Source organism: Cricetulus griseus, chromosome 3 (genome assembly GCF_003668045.3).
Source record: "Cricetulus griseus strain 17A/GY chromosome 3, alternate assembly CriGri-PICRH-1.0, whole genome shotgun sequence".
NCBI lineage: Eukaryota > Metazoa > Chordata > Mammalia > Rodentia > Cricetidae > Cricetulus > Cricetulus griseus.
Window position 1 is genome coordinate 89,588,331 of NC_048596.1, and position 12,027 is coordinate 89,600,357.

Genomic DNA, 12,027 nt, shown 5'->3' on the forward strand with positions numbered 1-12,027 from the left:
CTGTAAGAGCCAGTGGTGCAAATGAATACAAATGAATAGTAGCTTCCAGACACATATAGCTATACATATAAACTCAGAGTGGTTATGAGAACATACACAAGCCCTGTGCAAGCTCAAGCAAGGCCAAATCCTAAAATGAAGAAGGAAGGTGAAATGAAGTCCCACCCCTATTTGAGGAGCTACTAGCAAATGATAGATGCTGGGAAGAGAGAGAATCAGTTTTCTTTAAGAGTGTTGCCCCTGTTAGGTTGAAGATACTCCAATGGCGGGCACACATCCATAAATACATGCACTTGATGGGTAGGGAAAAAAAGAGGACACAAAATAAGGTGGGTAAGGAAGACGTAGATGTGGAAGTAGTTGAGGCAAGGGTTGAATATGTTCAAAACTCATTGTATGAAATTCTCAAAGAAGTTAAAAAGATAAGGAAAAGAAGAGAATGGACTTGATATTATCCCTATAATAGTAACTTATATTCATATATCTTTTACTGCTTTGGAGGAACAAGAAATAGTAGGAATCATACACAACTTGAAGCAGCTCTCCTTTAACTTGAAGCCAGTTAATCTTGATCAACTTTCAGGAATGCTTCTTGCAAATAAGTATCACTCATTTTCCAACTTTACTTTTTCTAAGTGAAATATATTAAGAATCACAGTAAGCTAAAAAGCATCACCTGTCCTCTTCACAAGGGTGTTTGTGTCTCTGATCTAGTACAGAAATTTTTTCCTGTTCTCCACCCAAAAACCAGTCATTTTTAAAAACTCTTAAGTGATGCAACATGGCAGGCAAGGTTCCTACTGCCATTGAGCTTACATGCTAATGCAATGAGAGGACAATACCTAAGAATGAAAGTCATTTCAGAAAATAAGGACTATCAAGTGAGGGGAATATAATAATAGAGTACTTAGAAAAGGGAATATCATAGGATAATAAGGGAAGCCCTGCAGCACTGGGGATTGATCCCAAGGTCTTGAGCATGCTAGGCAGTAACTGAACTACAGCTGTAACCCAGGGAAGGCTTCTTCAAAGATGGCTATCCAGGCTGAAACCTAAACTATAGGGTAGAAAAAAATTAGCTATATAAGAAACTGGGGTAAAAGCTTTTGTGGTAAAGGTAATTTCCCTAAAACCATCCACTCATCAATGAAAAGTTATTAGCTTTAAACAAAACTGAGCAGAGTTCGGATATGTTTAAGAATTTTCTTTGCCTGTATAGTCAAACATCAAAGCATTGTTGTTACTGGAGGATGTCCACAACTTTATCTCCTATTATTCCCTTTATAAAACCTTATAGAATTTTTTCTTGGTTGTCCAGTTTATTTAGCATTGATTCAATTGTTCCCTGTCCATAATTATAAGATTATAAGTGGCATTTTTTCTTTATCTTCTCTCTCTTTCTCTCTCTCTCTCCTCTCTCTCCTCCCCCCCACCCTTCTCTCCCCCTCTCCTTTTGGTATTTCTGAATTTCTGAGACAGGGTTTAACTATGTAGCTCTGGCTGTCCTGGAACTCACCATGTAGACCAGGCTGGCCTCAAACTTACAGAGATCTGCCTGTCTTTGTCTCCCAAGTGCTGGATTGGCATATTTAGTTTGTCTAAACTGTGAGACACTTAAAAATACTTATACCTAAGCAGCAGCTGCTGCTGTTTCTTTCTCTGTGTAGTTTTGTAGACCAGGCTGGCCTTGAATTCACAGTGATTCACCTGCTTCTGCCTCCCAAGTGCTGGTAAAGGTCTGTGCCACCCTCCGCCCCCCAGCCTATACCTAAGCTTCTTGAATAATTATTAGTATATTAACACATTAACCTCTCCCAGATGGACAAAAACTGAACTTTAATAATATAGAACAGTGGTTCTCAACCTGTGGGTGGAGACCCCTCTGGGGTTGACTGACCCTTTCACAGGAGTCACCTAAAACCATTGGAAACACATGTATTAAGATTCATAACAGTAGAAAAATTGCAGTTATGAAGTAGCAACAAAAATAACTTTATGGTTGGGGATCACTACAACATGAACTGTATTAATGGGTTGCAGTATTAGGAAGGTTGAGAAACATTAATATAGAATATGGTGTAATGGAGCAAAACATGAGTACCATAGAACTAGATTAAGGTTAACTATAGGAATGAAGGAGGGATGTACCTAGGAATAGAGAAACAGTCTGAAACAAGCAAAAGTCCCTTTATGCCAAACCAAGAAAAGAAATTCAAAGGTTATTCTGTTACAGGAAAGGTAGTGTGATGGTTTGAATAAGAATGGCCCTAGGTCCTCTCTCTCTCTTCTGCAGCCGAGCAAGATGCCCAAGGAAAAGAAGGCCAAGGGGAAGAAGGTGGCCCCGGCCCCCGCCATCGTGAAGAAACAGGAGGCCAAGAAGGTGGTGAACCCTTTGTTTGAGAAGAGCCCTTAGAACTTCGGCATTGGGCAGGACATCCAGCCCAAACAAGACCTCACATGCTTCGTCAAATGGCCCCTGTACATTCGGCTGCAGCGGCAAAGGGCCATCCTCTATAAGCGGCTTAAAGTTCCTCCTGCCATTAACCAGTTCACCCAGGCCCTGGACCGGCAAACAGCTACCCAGCTGCTCAAGCTTGCCCACAAGTACAGGCCAGGAGAAGAAGCAAAGACTGTTGGCCGGTGCTGAGAAGAAGGCTGCTGGCAAAGGGGATGTCCCAACTAAGAGGCCACCTGTTCTTCGAGCAGGAGTCAATACAGTCACCACCTTGGTGGAGAACAAGAAGGCTCAGCTGGTGGTAATCGCCCTGTGTCGGAAGAAGGGGTCCCCTACTGCATCATCAAGGGAAAAGCCAGGCTGGGACGACTGGTCCACAGGAAAACATGTACCACCGTTGCCTTCACACAGGTTAACTCGGAAGACAAGGGTGCTCTGGCTAAGCTGGTGGAAGCTATTAGGACCAATTACGACAGCTATGATGAGATCCAACGCCACTGGGGAGGCAATGTCCTGGGTCCTAAATCTGCGGCTCAAATTGACAAGCTGGACAAGGCAAAGGCTAAAGAACTCTCTACTAAACTGGGTTAAATGTACAATCACCGCTAAGTTTTCTGTACATAAATACAAAAAAAAAAAAAAAAAAAAAAAAAAAGAATGGCCCTAGGGAATGTCACTATTTGAAAGAATTAAGATTATGAGGTGTGACCTTGTTAGAAGAAGTGTGTCTCTGGGGGTGGGCTTTGAGGTTTCAAAAGCCCATGTCAAGCCCAGATTCTTTCTGCTTGCAGATCAGAGTGTAGCTCTGCCTGCCATCATGCTCTCTGCCATGATAATAATGGACTAAGCCTCTGAAACTGTAAGCTAGCCCCTAGCTAAATGCTTTCTTTTATAAGGGTTGCCTTGGTCATGGTGTCTCTTCATAGCAATACAACAGTGACTAAGACAGAGGTTGGTACCAGGGGTGGGGTATTGCTGTGACAGGCTTCACAAGGCTGCTTATTAGTGGAATGATGACTTGGGGACTTTGGAGTAGGAAAGCAATTGGATACTTAAAACGGGACTTCATGGGCCATACCTATAAGAACATGGAAGACAGTGGTGCTGAGAGCAGTGTAAATTATGGCCTGGCTCAAGAAGTTTCAGAGAGGAAGAATATTAGTAAGTGTCCTAGAGACTATTATGATAGTAGCAAAGAATGTGGCTGATCCTTGTACTTGTGCTTAAAAAAAAAGGGTCTGAGGCTAAATTGAAGAATTTTGACTAACAGCTAGCATTGACTTGAGATTTCAATACAGCCTAGTATTGACTCTGTCATGCATATCTATAATGAAAAGGAGCAAGCTAGACAAAGAGAAATACAAAATGTACAGTGTGAAGAGAAAAGGAGCACCGGGAAGTGTAATGGAGCTTAAGTCTAGTGCTTAAGGAGATAAAAAGTATTAAGAAAAAAACTGGCCGGCTCTGGTGGCGCAGGCCGGAAGGATTTGCTGAAGGAGGCAGAGGCAGGTGGATCTGAGTTCGAGGCCAGCCTGGACTACACATTTTTGCCGGGCGTTGGTGGCACACGCCTTTAATCCCAGCACTCGGGGAGGCAGAGGCAGGCGGATCTCTGTGAGTTCGAAGCCAGCCTGGTCTCCAGAGAGAGTGCCAGGATAGGCTCCAAAGCTACACAGAGAAACCCTGTCTTAAAAAACCAAAAAAAAAAAAAAAGAAAGAAAGAAAGAAAAAAAAAAACTGATGCTAAATGGAATAAAGGGAGTTGTGAATTGAAAGACCCAAACCTGCTCTGCTCCCAACTTGTGAAAAGAAATTAAAGGAAAACATAAACAGCAGAAGGGAATCAACAACAAAAAGATGCAGGCGTTGGTGATGCACGCCTTTAATCACAGCACTTGGGAGGCAGAGGCAGGTGGATCTCTGTGAGTTCGAGGCCAGCCCGATCTATAGAGAGAGTGCTAGGATAGGCTCCAAAGCTACACAGAGAAACCCTGTCTCGAAAAGCAAAACAAAAACAAACAAAAAACCAGAAAGATGTTACAAATGTAATTGGAGGGGGCCAAGGTCCAGCTCCAGTAAGCTGCAGAACTTGGCAGTCTGACCACATGGTTCCTGCTTTAGAGTCAAGAATACAAATAGGGGATTATGGAATCTCCCTCCTTGGCTAAAGAAAGCCACCAAGGGCAAATGTGTGTTCCTGCATGGGGGCCTAGAAATGCCATTGTGTGAAGCTGTGAAGGTGAACCCAGAATTTCATCGGAGACCCCAAGATGTTAAAGATGCCAGAGTCATGGGATACCTGACAAGAAAAGCTGCAGACTGGGTGTGGAACTAGCCAAAGAGAGAGGATGTTTCAGTCAGCAAAGCTGAAAGGACTTGAAAATCTGAAGAACACTTTGACATCAGACATGGAGATGCAGAATTTGGAGTTTGTCCTGCTGGTTTTTGGCTTTGCTTTGATCCAATATTTCCTCACTATGCTTGCTTTCCTCCCTTTCAGAATGGTAATATATATTCTGTGCCACTGTATGTTGGAAGTATGTGATCTGTTTTCTGATTTTGGTCTTACAGGTGATTACGATTAAGAAATTGCCTTGAGCGGGGCATTGGTGGCGCATGCCTTTAATCCCAGCACTTGGGAGGCAGAGGCAGAAGCAGGCGTATCTCTGTGAGTTCAAGGCCAGCCTGGTCTCCAGAGGGAGTGCCAGGATAGGCTCCAAAGCTACACAGAGAAACCCTGTCTCAAAAAAACAAAAAAAAAAAACAAAAAAAAGAAAGAAAGAAAAAGAAAGAAAGGAAGAAAGAAAGAAATTGCTTTGAGTCTTAGAAGAGACTTTGATGTAAAATAATCTAATTCAAATTTTTTAAAAAATCTTTTAAAAAGTTTTTTGTTTTTTTTTTTTTTAAAAAGACTTTCAACTTTGGACTTTTAAACAATGTTGAGACTGTTGATAGACTATGGGGACTTTTGAAGTTTAAATGAATGTATTTTTGTATTATTATATGCTGTAAGCCTATGGGGACCAGGGAGTTGAATGTGGTGGGGTTTTTTGTTGTTGTTTTGGTTTGGTTTGGTTTGGTTTTGGTTTTTCAAGACAGGGTGTCTTTGTATTGGCCTCGAACTCACAGAGATCAGTCTGCCTCTGCCTCCTGAGTGCTGAGATTAAAGGCATGCGCCACCAACACCCAGTTTGAATGTGGTGTTTTTAATAAGAATGGCCCTCATAGCTGGGCAGTGGTGGCACAGCACTTAGGATGCTGAGGCAGGCAGATATGTGAGTTAGAGGCCTGATCTACCAAGCTGGTTCCAGGACAGCCAGAGTTACACATAGAAACCCTGTCTCAAAACAAAACAAAACAAAGCCAGGCATTGGTGGCGCACGCCTTTTATCCCAGCACTCTGGAGGCAGAGGCAAGCTGATCTCTGTGAGTTCGAGGCCAGCCTCGTCTGCAGAGTGAGTTCCAGAACAGCCTCCAAAACAATACCAAGAAACCCTGTCTCAAAAACAAAAACAAAACAAAGGATTTCCCACAATAGGCTCACATATTTAAATGATTAGTCACCAGGGAGTGTCACTATTTGAAAGGATTCGAAGAATCAGGAGGTATGGACTTTTAGAAGGAAATATTTTCACTAGTAGTGGGCTTTGATGTTTCAAAAGCCTATGCCAAGTCCAGATACTCTTTCTCCTTCCCTCTGCTTGTAGATCAGGATGTAGCTCTCAGCTACTTCTCCAGGACCACACCTGCCTACCACCATGCTCCCTGCCATGATGGACTAAAATCTCTGAAACTGTAAGCAAGGCCACAGTTTGTTTGTTTGTTTTTGTTTTTCGAGACATGGTTTCTCTGTGTAGCTTTGGAGCCTATCCTGGCACTCACTCTGGAGACCAGGCTGGCCTTGAACCACAGAGATCTGCCTGCCTCTGCCTCCCGAGTGCTGGGATTAAAGGCGTGTGCCACCAATGCTCGGCCTTGTGGTAGTTTTTTGTTTGTTGTTTTGTGTTTGGCCTGTGTGTATGCCTGCAAGCCAGAAGATGGCACCAGACCTCATTACAGATGTTTGAAAGCCACCATGTGGTTGCTGGATATTGAACTCAGGACCTCTGGAAGAACATCCAGTGCTCTTAACCCCTGAGTTCCAAATGCTTTCTTTTATAAGAGTTGCCTTGGTCGTGATAGATATAGAGATATAGATATAGATATATATAGATATATCTGTGCTTCAAAAATGTTAGGGGACTGGAGAGATGGCTCAGTGTTTAAGAGCACTGACTGCTCTTCCAAAGGACCTGGGTTCAATTCCCAGCACCCACATGGCAGCTCACAATTATCTGTAATTCCAGTTCTATGGGATCCAACACCCAAGGCAAAACACCAATGCACATAAAATTAAATAAATTTTAAAAATGAGATGGTAGGGGAAATAAATGTGTGCAGTAGAGTATTAGGTGTAGACATTTCTTTTTTTTAAGATTTTATTTATTATGTATACAATGTTCTGCCTTCGTGTATGCCTGCAGGCCGGAAGAAGGCACCAGATCTCATTATAGATGGTTGTGAGCCACCATGTGGTTGCTGGGAATTAAACTCAGGACCTCTGGAAGAGCAGTCAGTGCTCTTAACCTCTGAGCCATCTCTCCAGCCCAGGTGTGGACATTTCTAAAAATTACATTTATATTTATTTTGTACGCATGGGGGATGAGTGGGTCATGTGTACCTACCACAGTGCACCTGTTGAGATCAGAGGACAACTTACAGGAATTGGTCCTGGGGATCAAACTCATTGGCAGGCTTAGAGGAAAGCACCTGTACTCACTGGGCCATTTCACCAGCCCAGAAATAAACTTTTAATGGGCAATAATACCTGTCTAATTGGCTCCCTAAGAGATGATAGGATATCTGGGAGTGATGAAAAATAAGGCCAGCAGAAGAGGTAGAGTTATTCCAGAATATAAAGGAATTAAAGCTTAAGATCCCTGGATTTGAATGTCTGTTAGCCTGCTTGGGAAACGTCAATTCCATTTTCTAGAGAGCAGTTTCATTTCCTAGGGCCTGCAAATATAATTTTCTGTAATCCTCTTCCCTGTGGTAATGGCTGTTAAAACTTAACCACACACTGGAAGCAAAATGAGAACTTTAAATACTATTGATGTCTGGATTCCAAAACCAAATATTCAGAATTATCTGGTCTAAAATCAATAGCTGGGACCAAGTGTTCAAATGCAAGAGCATCATTTTCAAGCTATAAGCAGCCCCCAATAGTGGACATTTCCATGTTAATTTTCTTATTGTTGTGATCAAAAAAAGAAAAAAGTGGGGCTGGAGAGATGGCTCAGTGGTTAAGAGCAGTGGCTGTTCTTCATGAGGACCCGGGTTCTACTCCCAGCACCCACATGGCAGCTCACAACTGTCTGTAACTCCAGTTCCAGGGGATCTGGTATCCTTACACCAATGCACATAAAATAAAGTTAAATAAAGCATTTAAAATAAAAAAAAGAAAGAAAGAAAGAAAGAAAAAAGTAACACCTGAAGGGAAGAAACATTTTAGCTCACAATTTCAGAGATTCAGAGATTTCAGTCCATCAAAGCAAGGAGAGCACAGTAGCAGGCACACATAGCTTTGTCCAAGATGACGGGAGTGTGAGGTGAAGCAAATCAGGGAGCAGAGAAGAGACAGACCAGGACCAGGAGTAAGCGTAACCTTCAAAGGCTTGCCTCTAGTGACCTACTTCACCAATCATGCTCAACCTCCAAACAGCTCCACAGCTTCCAAAAATTGCCACTAGCCAGAGAACAAATGCTCAAAACACGTGCCTGAAAAGGACAATTCAGAGCCATAGCATAACTTAGTATGTAACATTATATGCCAGTGACTATGCTATGTCCTTTGTATATATAATCTCATTTAATCATTACAACTCAATAAATGTCATTATTCCATTTACAGGTTAAAAACAGAAGAGAACAAATTACTGGCAAGACCAAGTATGATATACTGAATCTGTTGAACAATTCAAAAGAGCAAACTGACTGTAAATTCGAGAGAGAACACCATGAAATGAGTGCACCAAGTCAGATTAACTGCAGAGAAACTCTTTCTCCCCACACCCCTCTCTGTCCATGGCTAAGAATCAACCTAAGACCCCAGAAAGGGTAGGCAAGTGCTCTACTACTAAATTACATTCCTATCCCAAGAAAAAACATCTACTCAGCCACACTTGCCCTATAGAAATTTCAGGGTCATAGTTTTAAGATTTTTTTCAAAAAAAGGGGGAAATATTTTCTTTGTATATAATCTCTTAATATTTCAGTAGTGTCAAGTTGCTTAAACAGTAGTATTCAGTTCAAACCAAATAAGGCTGTAAGTTTGCTTCTCTGATCCATAAGATGTTGGAAATTCAAGCGTGGTGGCGCACGCCTTTAATCTCAGCACTCGGGAGGCAGAGGTAGGCGGATCTCTGTGAGTTTGAGGCCAGCCTGGTTTCCAGAGTGAGTGCCAGGATAGGCTCCAAAGCTACACAGAGAAACCCTGTCTCGAAAAACCAAAAAAAAAAAAAGATGTTAGAAATTCAGAAGTAAGAGCTCTGAACTTGAGATACATGATTAGGGAATCCTAAAGCATAAATGATAGTAACACCAGGAATAGTGTGTGCTGGAATAACAACCAGTGAGGTGGGTGGTACAGGGATCTTAGGCCCAGACAACAAAATCATTTAGGAAGCCAAGGCAGGAAGATAAAAGTATGAGGCCATCCTGAGTTACATAATGATAGGCTTGAAAATACAAAAATAATATGATTTTGTTAAAAACAATGTGAAAAGCTGGACAGTGGTGGGGCACATCTTTAACCCCAGCACTCTCAAGGCAGAGGTGGGAGGAGTTCTGTAAATTCAAAGCCACCATGGTCTGCAGAGGGAGTTCCAGGACAGCCAAGGATACACAGTGAAACCATCTTGAAAAAAAAACAAGCAAACAAAAAATGGAAAAATGTATTACCAAGTAAATACTCTTAGCAGCTTTCCAGAGTTATTAGAAATGAATAGACATGTAAAGCTGTTTGATTACATTTAAAATCCAAGTATTTGAAATTTTACACATCCAAAATATGATGCAAACTTCAAATTTGTGAATGCTTCTTTTTTTTTTTTTTTTTTTGGTTTTTCGAGACAGGGTTTCTCTGTGGCTTTGGAGGCTGTCCTGGAACTAGCTCTTGTAGACCAGGCTGGTCTCGAACTCACAGAGATCCGCCTGCCTCTGCCTCCCAAGTGCTGGGATTAAAGGCGAGCGCCACCTATGCCCGGCTCGTGAATGCTTATTTCTATAACTGAAAAGTAGTTTGTTTTTTTTGTGGGGTTTTTTGTTTGTTTTTGTTTTGCTTTGGTTTTTGAAGACAGGTTTTTTTCTGTGCAGCCTTGGCTGTCCTGGAACTCATTCTGTAGACCAAACTGGCCTTTAACTCACAGAGATCTGCCCACTTCTGCCTCAAGTGCTGAGGCTAAAGGCACGCACCACCACCACCCAGCTGAGAAAGATCTTTTAAAATCTACATTTATTTTTGTCTGTGTTTTTATTTGTTCTACCTTGGCTTACTCTCTGCCAACTCAGCGCCTCTCCTACCTGCATATCTGCAAAACTCGTAGCAGAGTTTTCAATTAGCAAAACAAGAAGACCTTTTAAAAATATTGTATATGCATGGTGCCTCAACATACATATGGAGGTAAGAGGTCAACTGTTCTCTTTCCATCATGTAGGTCCTGGAGATTGAACTCCATCATTAGGCTTGCCAGCAAGTGTCTTTACCAGCAGTACCATCTTACTGGCCCCTTAAAAAATATTTTAATTGAAGTCAAATTTCTAATTTTTGACATCCATATTTTAGGACCAAATGACTATTCTTTGACATCTACACTAGCATAGTGAGTATGTTGTTTTTTGGTTTTGCTTTTGTTTTTTTTATCACTGTGTTTACCACACAGATGTCTCCAGTATATGAGGCACATAGATCACTTGTATAAAACTAAAATAACACAGTATATATATCTACCAGGTATAAAGCTTTACAGAAGTTATACAAAGTGAAATGTTTTGTATTTTAAAAACTGCCCCTTTCCCCAAAATTTTTTTTACACGTAACTAACTCCAAAAATGAAAATTGCTCTTTACAGTTTTTAGTTTAAGTGAATTTTATTTAACAACATTAATTCTATGACAAAGATCTAAGAATGCTAGAATTGCATTAGAAACTGTCAAAGCCACACTGTCAAAGCCACACTATCCTATTATGAGACTTAAATGTTAAGGAGAGTACAATTCTCTACTGAAAATTCTAATTAAGGACTAGCTCTTTCAACACTGAAACGTGTCAAATTAAGTTTGAGTCTGAAAATCCAGTTCTTGGGCATTCCAAGGAATGACTTAAAAAAACACGTGCTTTTTTTTTTTTTTTTTTTTTTGTCACCCGTTGTAACATAAACTGCATTCTCAAACAAAGGAGATGGGCATTTCTGTTGTTTACATACCTTCATTTTTGTAAAGCTAAAATTTTGAAAACGGTGCCTAGGTTGTTGGGAAATCCCAGCATTTAGGAGACAGAAGCAGGCGGAGCTTTCTGAGTTCGAGGCCAGCCTGGTCTACAAAGCTAAGTTCCAGGACAGCCAAGGCTATTACACAAGAAACCCTGTCTCTAAATACCTCTAAACCCCCGCCAAAAATCTTAAAACAGTGGAAATAGCCATAACCCTTCTTTTAAAATGCCACCTGGAAGTATAGTTTAACCTACCACCTTTGTCATGCCTCGTTTTCCTTTTTAAGTAAAAATGAAAACACTGCGCGGCTACCATTAACATTTTTGAAATATGAAGGAAATTTTAAAGAGTTTGCAATTTTAAATCCAAATGTCCGCTCTCTACAAGCACTTCTCTAGCCAGCCTCGCATTTCTGGGTCAAGCTCGGAGACAGCAGGGCGCGCATTCTTTGAAGAAACGCTGCCTCTAGCCTAGAGTACAAAGGCAATCCCTCCCTTTGACCCTTTTCTCGTTACTCTGCAGATGGAGGACCAACAAACAGAAAATCCTTTCGATGGGCACACATCCTTCTCAGCCCTCAGGCCCACCCCAGGCAAGGCCACGAGGCCACGCGGTGTTCTCGGGGCGCCAGGCCCGAGCGGGTCAGGAAGGAAAGGCAAGGAGGAAGAGGTTCTTCAAGGCAAGCGTGGGGGCTCGGACTCCGGAACAAAGCGCCGGCCCAGAAAGACACAGCGGCCCCGCGACGCACACTCACGGGGCTCCGGGCGCTACGCAAAAGTCCCGCAGCGCGCCAGCCCGCCACCCTTACGCCACTGGCTTGGCCCCAGAGCTTTCGCGAATATGGCTTTGCGCACTGCGGCGGGGCTGCGCTGCAACCGAGCTTGTCTGGTGGCTCCTCCCCGCCGCCCTGCGCGGATTGGTGGTGGACGGAAGCCCGGCTGCTGATTGGATAGCGAAGGAGCCACTCGAGGAGGCTCTGGTGGGTCGTCCGCCCCGGAGTGATAAGTTCGGCTTCAGACACGCCTCAGCGCCAGCAGCGAGCCG

At 42.5% G+C, this 12,027-nt stretch overlaps 1 pseudogene; it reads left to right on the top strand.

Moving 5' to 3' along the window:
• Nucleotides 1-2,296: 2,296 nt before the first annotated feature.
• Nucleotides 2,297-3,046, top strand: LOC103161119 (annotated as a pseudogene).
• The last annotated feature ends 8,981 nt before the right edge of the window (nucleotides 3,047-12,027 follow it).